Source organism: Jaculus jaculus, chromosome 12 (genome assembly GCF_020740685.1).
Source record: "Jaculus jaculus isolate mJacJac1 chromosome 12, mJacJac1.mat.Y.cur, whole genome shotgun sequence".
NCBI classification, from domain to species: domain Eukaryota; kingdom Metazoa; phylum Chordata; class Mammalia; order Rodentia; family Dipodidae; genus Jaculus; species Jaculus jaculus.
The window spans coordinates 30,292,054-30,302,104 of NC_059113.1; the positions used below are offsets into that span (position 1 = coordinate 30,292,054).

The window sequence follows — 10,051 nt, forward strand, 5'->3', positions numbered from 1 at the left end:
TGACAGCTGTAGAACTCACATTGTTTCCATTAGCATACAGAACATTCTCCAGGATAGACCATGTGTTCAGCCACAAAATAAGCCTCAACAAATCCAAAAAGATCAAAATCATGGTATGAAAACCAAAAAAAAAAAATCAAAAAATCTTTTAGCCGGGTGTGGTGGCGCATGCCGTTAATCCCAGCACTCAGGAGGCAGAGGTAGGAGGATCGCCTTGAGTTCGAGGCCACCCTGAGACTCCTTAGTGAATTCCAAGTCAGCTTGGGCTAGAGTGAGACCCTACCTCCAAAAAAAAAAAAAAAATCAAAATCATGATATGTAGTTTCTCTCGCTATAATATAACAGAAGTAGTAGTCAACAGTAGGAACTTTAGAAATGATGGAAATTGCCCCAGTCTCACCGCCCAGGCACGGGGGAGGACACACAGACCTTAGGGCTTAGTGTTGGCTCAGACCAAGATGGATGCTGAGAGGCCAACTTGGGAGCCTCGATTATGTGGACCGGTTTGCTCTGGAAGATACTGTTTGGGGCTAGAAGGTTAAGGCTGCCTCTGCATAGAGAGCACACTAACTATGGGGACACAAGGCAGCATCCTTGTACTGGCAAGCATGCCCTTGCAGTACCCCCTATGACGATGTCCACATGTCCTTGCAGTATACCTAAGCAGCAGCTCAGGGGCTGTCAGAGCTGAGCAGAAAGGAAACTCTTGCATGAGGAGCATGTGCAACTCTTGAAGGAATTTGCATTCCTGAAAACTACAATTTTTTTTTTTTTTTTTTTTTTTTTTTTTTTTTTTACAATTGGGGAAGAGTTGCTAAAAGGGTCTGGTCACTTCACAGCTGGCCCATTGGAAGAACCGTTTGGCCTCCCTGTAAGCACGGGTTTCTCTTGCCTGACCTGGCTGCTCTGCCTCTTTGGGGAGTTTTCTGTTGTTTCTGCCACTTTGGAAGCATGAAAGGAAGACCAGTATATGAAAATGACCGTGTGTTTCAAGACTGAGAACAAACGTCCACTGTCCTGGATTGCAGAGAAAGGGCCTGGTTGAAAATGATATTTAAGCCTCCATCTCAAATCTGGGTCCCTAGAGAGCGTGCCAAATGTCAATAAGAACATTTTTCTGAAAGAACAAAATAGATTTGTGCAGAAGCTCTTGCGCCAGGTCTTTGAAAAGGAACTGTCTGCTCAAAGGACATGCACACATCCAGCCCTGCCCACAGCAGCCTGAAGGAGCTCTGTAGTGAAGTGAGGAGGAAGCTGAGGCCGCGATGGTGTGATCAGCAGTGGCCCTTTTCCTCCAGACTTACAGTGAAACAGGTTGAAACAGGTGGCGCACGCCTTTAATCCCAGCATTTGGGAGGCAGAGGTAGGAGGATCGCCGTGAGTTCGAGGCCACCCTGAGACTACATAGTGAATTCCAGGTCGGCCTGAACCAGAGTAAGACCCTACCTCGAAAAAAAAACAAAAAAAAATTTTTTAGTGAAAATATAACCAAACTTATGAGATATAGAAGCAAGGGAAATTTATGGCAACACGGACCTACATCAAAAAAGAGAACAGATATAGCTGGGCGTGGTGGCTCACGCCTTTAATCCCAGCACTCGGGAGGCAGAGGTAGGTGGATTTCATGAGTTCGAGGCCACCCTGAGACTACATAGTGAATTTCAGGTCAGCCTGGACTAGAGTGAGACCCTACCTTGAAAAAACAAAAGTCGAAAGAGAAAGCGGAGGTGGAGAGATGGCTCAGCAGTGGGAGGTGCTCGCTTACAAAACTTGATGGCCCAGGTTCAATTCCCCAGTAGCCATATAAAGCCAGACACACAGTGGTGCATGTGTCTCAAATTCCCCTGTAGGAGCTGTGGGCCCCAGAGTACCTCTACTCTTTCTCTACTCCCTCTTTCATGCTTTCTCTCTCTAAAATAAGTAAATTAAAATTGTTTAAGAGAGATAAGAGGGGCTGGAGAGATGGCTTTGCAGTTAAGGTGCTTGCTAGCCAAAGGACCAAGGTTTGATTCCCCAGTACCCACATGCAGCCAGATGCACAAGATGGCACATACAACTGGAATTTGTTTGCAGTGGCTAGAGGTCCTGGTGCATGCATTCTCTCTATATATCTGCCTCTCTCTCTCCTCTCTTGTAAATAGACAAATTATATATACATATGTATATATATGAATGTATATGTATACACACACATACACATGAAGAAAGAGAGAGATAACAGAGCTGGAGAGACAGCTCAGCCATTAAAGATGATTGCTTGCAAAGTCTGATGGCCCAGGTTCCATTCTCCAGTACCCATGTAAAGCATGATACACAAAAGTGGCACATGAATCTAGAGTTCATTTGCAGTGGCAGAAAGCCCTGGTACACCTATTCTCATTCATTATCTCTCTATGTCTCTCTCTCTCTAATAAATAAATACTTTTTTTAAAAAAAAGAGAGAACAAATTGGAGAGGCAGAGGTAGGAGGATGGCTGTGAGTTCAAGGCCAGCCTGAGACTACATAGTGAATTATAGATCAGCCTGGGCTAGAGGGAAACCCTATTTCAAAAAAAAAAAAAAGAAAGAGGGCTGGAGAGATGGTTTAGCGGTTAAGCACTTGCCTGTGAAGCCTAAGGACCCCAGTTTGATGCTTGATTCCCCAGGACCCAGGTTAGCCAGATGCACAAGGGGGTGCATGCGTCTGGAGTTCGTTTTCAGTGGCTAGAAGCCCTGGCGTGCCCATTCTCTCTCTCTTTCTCTCTCTGCCTCTTTCTCTGTCTGTCTATTGCTCTCAAGTAAATAAATAAATAAATGAACAAAAAAAAGTTTAAAAAAAAAAGAGAGAACAATTTGGGACACTGAGGCAGGAGGGTTACTATGAATTCAAGACCAACTTGCACTGCATAATTAATTTCAGAGCAGCCTGGGCTAAAGAAGGAAACTCTGTTGAGAGAGATCAAGAAAGATAGAAATTCAAATGAACAACCTAACAATTTAACTCAAGAAATTGGAAAATAACAAAGTAAACTAAACTCAAATTGAGTTGAAGGAAAGAAATGTCAGATCAGAATTAAGTGAAGTAGAGACTTCAAAATGCAAAGAATAAAAAATAAATGAAGTAAATATGTGGGTTTTTATGAACAAAATCAACAAACCTTTATCCAGTGCAGAGGAATGAAGGGAATATGCATATAAATAAAATCAGAGACAAAAACTAAGACAACAAATGCTACAGAAATATCAGAGATTGACCCTTAGGTACTAATATGAACAACTATACACCAACAAATTTGAAACCTAAACAAAATGGTAATTGTTGAACACACAAAACTAATCAATATTGAATCATAAAGACAAAGAAAACCTAAACAAAACAATAAGCAGCCATGAAATTGTGTCAGCAATTTAATAAAAATAAAAAAGGCTCTCAGCCAAGTGTGGTGGCACACACCTTTAACCTCAGCACGTGGGAGACAGAGGTAGAAGGACTGTCATGAGTTCGAGGCCACCATGAGACTACATAGTGAATTTCAGGTCAGCATGGGCTACAGTGAGAGCCTACCTTGAAAAACCAAAAAAGTTAATTAATTAATTTAAAAAAAAACAACTGTCAACAAAGGAAGCCCACAAACCACATAGTATCACTACTAGATTCTACAAACTAATTAAAAACAAATTAATACCAATTCTCAAACTATTCCCCAAAAATGTCAAACTAATTTTAGAAGGACACCATTGCCCTAATAACTAAAGCAGACAAAATCATGGTGTGGCTTGCCCATTCTCTCTCTCACTCTCCCTCTCTCTCTCTTTCAAGATAGGGTATCACTCTAGCTCAGGCTGACCTGGAATTCACTCTGTAGTCTCAGGGTGGCCTTGAACTCACAGTTATTCTCCTACCTTTGCCTCCCAAGTGCTAGGATTAAAGGCGTGCACCACCATACCCAGCTCCCATTCTCTCTCTCTCTTTCTCTCTCTCTCTCTCTCTCATAAATAAATAGGGCTGGAGAGATAGTTCAATGCTTAAGGCTCTTGCTTGCAATGTCTAAGGACCCAGGTTTGATTCCCCAGTATCCACGTAAAGCCAGGATCAAAAAGTGACACATGCATCTTAAGTTCGTTTACAGGGCTAGAAGCCCTGATGCATCTATTCGCTTTCTCTCTATCTGCCTCTTTCTCTCTTTCTTTCTCTGACAAATAAAATAAAACATATTTTTTAAAAAAGAATGATAAGCCGGGTGTGGTGGCACACGCCTTTAATCCCAACACTCAGGAGGCAGAGGTAGGAGGATCACCGTGAGTTCGAGGCCACCCTGAGACCCCTTAGTGAATTCCAGGTCAGCCTGGGCTAGAGTGAGAGTCTACCTCAAAAAAACAAAAAAAAAAAGAAAAGAAAAGAAAAGAAAAAAAAGCATGACAAGACAGGCGTGATGGCACATGCCTTTAATCTCAACACATGCAGAGAGGTAGGAGGATTGCTATGAGTTCAAGGTCACTCTGAGACTACATAGTGGATTCCAAGTCAGCCTGGGCTAGAGTGAGACCCTACAATGAAAAACCAAAAAAAAAAAAGAAAAAAAAAAAAAAAAAGAGGGAGAGAGAGAGTGTGTGTGTGACAAGGCTTGAAAGATGGCTCAGTGTATAAAACACTTGTCACTCAAGTTTGAAACCCTAGACCCTATGTAAGAGCCAGAAGCCATAACAGGCTTCCCTAATCTAAGCAGAGCCTAGAGAATTTCCTGGCAGCTCATAGCAGTTAGCCTGGAGAAAGCAGCAGAGAACAAAAACAAAAGCCTTGCCTCAGTTGTGGTTGGTTGGACTGGTCAGCTCAGCCCCATTCAAAACCTATAAATGACATGAATTTGGGTCTTAACTCCTCCTGCCTCCTCATGGGCATAAGCTCTTCATACTGTCTCCTCTTCACTTCCCATATCCAACAAAGTCTCTCTAAATTTAAAATAAAACCTAACCTCCCCCCCAAAAAAAGCCAGCCATGGTGGAGCATGCTTTTAATCCCAACACGTGGTAAGAGGCAAGAGGACTACTGTGAATTCAAAGCCAGCCTGGAACTACAGAGTGATTTCCAGGGCAGCCTGGGCTAGAGTGAGACCCTACCTCAAAGAAACAAAAGCTGGGGCTGGAGAAATGGCTTAGCAGTTAAAGCATTTGGCCTGCAAAGCCAAAGGACCTAGGTTTGATTCCCCAGGACCCATGTTAGCCATATGCACAAGGGGGACGCGCACATCTGGAGTTCGTTTGCAGTGGCTGGAGGTCCTGGCATGCCCATTATCTCTCTCTCTCTCTCTCCCCTCTCTCCCTCTTTCTCTGTCAAATAAATAAATAATAAAAATAATTTTTTTTTTAAAGCTGACAGAAAGCTACAAAAAGCTACACAGCATGTAGCCCTATGGGAGAGAGAAGTCATCAGTGGTGATAAACAACAGAGCACATTGTAAGCCTTAAGTATGGCCAGCCAGACAAAACAAACCAACAGGTACAATTAGTGGCAGATATGTTATGGGGAAACCAACTGCTCTCTAATTGGACTGGAAGGCTATTCCACGAGAGGGAATACATGCCTGATACTGAAAATTCCATGACCAGGGACGTCATGATCCCTAGGGGTATAACGCCTGCTGGTGTCTGGCTAAATGCATCTATTATACTCACCAAACTGCCCTGTAAGCACTTTTCTTAACATTCATACCTGTACATTAATGCTCCTCTCAGTTTTGGTTAGAGAAGCTTCTCTTTTCAGATGATGGCATCCACTGGCATGACTCAGAAGGCACCATACTGCTAAGAAGTGACAGAGGAGTGCTCAGCACTGAAATATCTCAATCACACCTTCCAAGGCTCGGGGTCCGTTGAGGAAGAGGTGGCAGAAAGAATGTAAGAGCGCCAGGCGTGGTGGCGCACGCCTTTAATCCCAGCATTCGGGAGGCAGAGGTAGGAGGATCGCCGTGAGTTCGAGGCCACCCTGAGACTACATAGTGAATTCCAGGTCAGCCTGAGCCAGAATGAGACCCTACCTCGAAAAACCAAAAGAGGAAAAAAAAAAAAAAGAATGTAAGAGCCAAAGGAAGAATAGAATTGCTTGCAATGCAATCTTCCAGATACAAAATGGCTTGGATATCCATGACCTCACAGTGTCTAGTACTTCCTTCACAAGACCCTCATAATAGGAGGAAAAGATGATGACATCAAAATTAAAGACTAATTGAGAGGGAGAGAGGATATGATGGAGATTGGATTTGTGAAGGGGAAAGTGAGGGAGAGGAGAAAATGATCATGGTTTATTGTCTGTAATTATGGAAGTTGTCAATTAAAAAGCTAAAAAAATCAAAATAAAAGAGAGACTGATTGAGATGGGGAGGGGATATGATGGAGAATGGAATTTCAAAGGGGAAAGTTGGGGGAGGGGGGTAATTACCATGGGATATTTTTTATAATCATGGAAAATGTTAATAAAAATTGAGAAAAGAAAGCTTAAAAAAACAGTTATTGTGGCTGGAGAGATGGCTCAGCAGATAAAGTGCTTGCTTGCAAAGCCTGACAGCCTGGGTTCGATTCCCCAGTACCCACATAAAGCCAGATGCAAAGTGGCACATGCATCTGGAGTTTGTTTGCAGTGGCAAGATATCCTGGCATGCCCATTTTTTCTCTCTCTCAAATAAACTAATTAATTAATACAAAATAAATAAATAAAATATCTATTAATGTTTTGTTTAATGATAAAATAATTACTTTGAGGCTTGAGAGATAACTTAGTTCAGAGGGCTGGAGGGATGGCTTAGTGGTTAAGGTGCTTGCCTGCAAAGCCAAAGGACCCAGGTTCAATTCCCCAGGACTCTCATAAGCCAGATGCACAAGGTAGCACATGCATCTGGAGTTCGTTTGCAATGGCTGGAGGCCCTGGCATGCCCATTCTTTCTCACTCTCTCTTTCTTTCTCTCTCTCTCTCTCAAATAAATAAATAAGATTTTTAAAAGACTTATGAAATGTCAACAATTTCAACAAGACTGAATTGTGCCATGATGTGTCTAAAGTTCGTTTGCAGTGGCTAAAGGCCCTGGTAAGCCCATTCTCTCTCCTTCTGTCTCTCCCACTCTCTCTCTCTCTCTCTCTCTATCTCCCCCCAATAAATAAAATAAATTTTAAAAGAAAAAAAGTCCTTGGGGCTAGAGAGATGGCTTAGCAGTTAAGATGTTTGCCTGCAAAGTCAAAGGATCCCAGTTCAACTCTCCAGGACCCACATAATCCTGATGTACAAGGTGGCGCATGCATCTGGAGTTCATTTGCAGTGGCTGGAGGCCCTGGTGCACCCATGCTTGCTCGCTCTCACCACCCCCCCAACTAAATAAATAAAATATATTTAAATTTTTTTTTAAAGTCCAGAGGTATCACCATACCTGATTTCAAGAGCCATAGTAACAAAAACAACATGGTATAGAAAATTCAGATATAATGCCTACAGCTACAGCCATGTGATTCTTTTTCTTACAAAAATGCCAAAAATATTCCCTGGAGAAAACATCTTCTTTAATAAATGGTGCCAAAAACGGGATAGCTATGCATAGAAAGAAAACAGATCTTTATCTCTCTCCACTCTCAAGAATCAACTCCAAATGGATCAAAGACTTTAACATCAGAAAGGAAATTCTGAAACAGCTAGAGGAAAAAGTAGGGGAAGTTACTTTTAGGTAAGATCTTTGTGAATAAAACTTTAGTCGCTCAGGTCAATAATCAGCAAATGGGACCTCATGATGTTACAAAGCTTTTGTACAGAAAAGAAACTGCCAAGCAAAGAGGTAGTCTACCAAGCGGGATAAAAATCTTTGCCAACTATAGACCTGACAGAGAATTAATATCTAGGATATACAAAGGAATCAAGCAACTAAGCCACAAGAAATCAAACAACCTAAGGCTGGAGAGCTGGTTCAGCAGATAAAGGTACTTTCCTTGCAAAACCTAACAGCCTGGGTTCAATTCCCTGGTACCAATGTTAAGCCAGATGCACAAAATGGTACATGTGTCTGGAATTCATTTACAGTGGCAGGAGGCTCTGATGTGCCCATAAAAAAAGAAAGAAAGAAAGAAAGAAAGAAAGAAAGAAAGAAAGAAAGAAAGAAAGAAAGAAAGAAAGAAAGAAAGAAAAAAGAGAAATCAAACAACCCAATCAAAAAGTGGGCTATAAGCGGGGCATGGTGGTGCACGCCTTTAGTCCCAGCACTCAGGAAGCAGAGGTAGGAGGATCGCTGTGAGTTCAAGGCCACCCTGAGACTAGAGAGTGAATTCCAGGTCAGCCTGAGCTAGAGTGAGACCCTACCTCGAGAAAAAAAAAAAAAAAAAGTGGAGTATGAACCAGGCATGGTGACTCATGTCTTTAATCCCAACACTAGTTGGTGGCAGAGGCAGGAGGATTTGTCTTGAGTTTGAGGCCACTTTGAGACTACATAGTAAATTCCAGATCAGCCTGGACTAGAGAGAAAGACACTGTGTCCCCCCACCAAGAAAAGGAGGGGTTATGGATGTGGTGGCACATGTCTTTAACCCCAGCACCAGGGAGATTGAGGTAAGAGGATCACTGTGAGTTTGAAGCCATCCGGGGGCCACAGAATAAATTCCAGTTCAGTCTGGGCTACAGTGAGACCCTGCCTCAAACTCAGACACCCCTCCCCCCAAAAAAAACCACCACAGGGCTATGGAACTGAACAGAGAGTTCTCAAAGGAAGAAATACAAATACATAAATATGTTTCAAAAAATGTTCAACATCTTTAACCATCAGGGAAATGTAAATTAAAACTATTTTGAGATTCCATCTCACTCCAGTCAGAATGGTTATTATCAAAAAATTCAAAGGACAACATGTTGGCTAGGGTGTGGGGAAAGAGATCCCTTATCTACTGTGGTGGGAGTGTTAACTGGTGTAGCCATTATGGAAATCAGTGTGGAGGTTCTTGAGACAGCTAAAAGTAGAACCACCAGATGACCCAGCTATATCATTCCTGGGCATAAACCCTAGAACTCAACACTTTACTATAGAGACACTTGCCCATCCATGTTTATTACTGCTCGATTCACAATAGCTAGGAAATGAAATTAGCTGAGATACCCATCAGCTGATGAATGGATAATGAAGATGTAGCGTATATACACAATAGACTTTTATTCAGCTGGGAAGAAAAATGAAATTATGAAATTCACAGGAAAATGGAGGGATCTAGAAAACATTATACTAATTGGGTAACCAAGCTCAGAAAGACAAACACTCCATGTTTTTATATGCAGATCCTAGCTTCAAATTTTTTTTTCAAGTTTGTATATTTATATATAAGCTGGAATAAGAGCCAGTAGAGGCAACGAAGCTAGAAAGGAGTCATGAGAGGGGAAGGAGAGGGGGCCTTAAGGAGACACTAGAATGTAAGTAGAGGGTGGGTACTGGGGGTGAAATGCACTAAGTGGGGTCAGGGGAAGGGATGGAGTAGAAGAAGGAGTGAGAAAACGTCAATCAAGATAAAGAGATTGGGCTAGAAAGACAGCTTAGTGGTTAAGGCACTTGTCTGTGAAGTCTCGGGACCCATGTTTGACTCTCCAGGTCCCACATAAGTCAGACGCACACGGTGAAGAAAGCACACAAGGTCACACATGCACACAAGGTGGCATATGCACCTGATGTTTGATTTAGTGGCTGGAGGCCCTGGCATACCACTTTTCTCCCTCCCTCCCTTCCCTCCCCCACTCTCTCATAAAAAATTACAAAATAAAGGTATTATGAATACCATATGGAAACCAACTTCCTTGTTAGCTAGTTAAAAATACAGACAATTTTTAAAAAGAGAGAACTTGAGCAGCAGTACCCTGTGGAGGTAGACAATGGGGCTCCCAGAAGCCATAGCTTTTACAGAAAACTCCCAGTTCCAGGAGTGGGAAATCGCCCAGTGAGTTGTTGGTCAAGGAGGCTCCTGAGGCCTCAAGGCATTACAGGCCATTACCAAGGCTCTTGATTGCATGCCAGAACTACATGATAAGACCTTAATGCTGAAGGATCCACATGCTTTGGTTTCG

The 10,051-nt window shown here is 42.4% G+C and overlaps 1 pseudogene; it reads left to right on the forward strand.

Annotated features, from left to right (window-relative positions):
* The first annotated feature begins 462 nt into the window (after positions 1 to 462).
* On the forward strand, positions 463 to 1,225 carry LOC101604601 (annotated as a pseudogene).
* Positions 1,226 to 10,051: the final 8,826 nt, after the last annotated feature.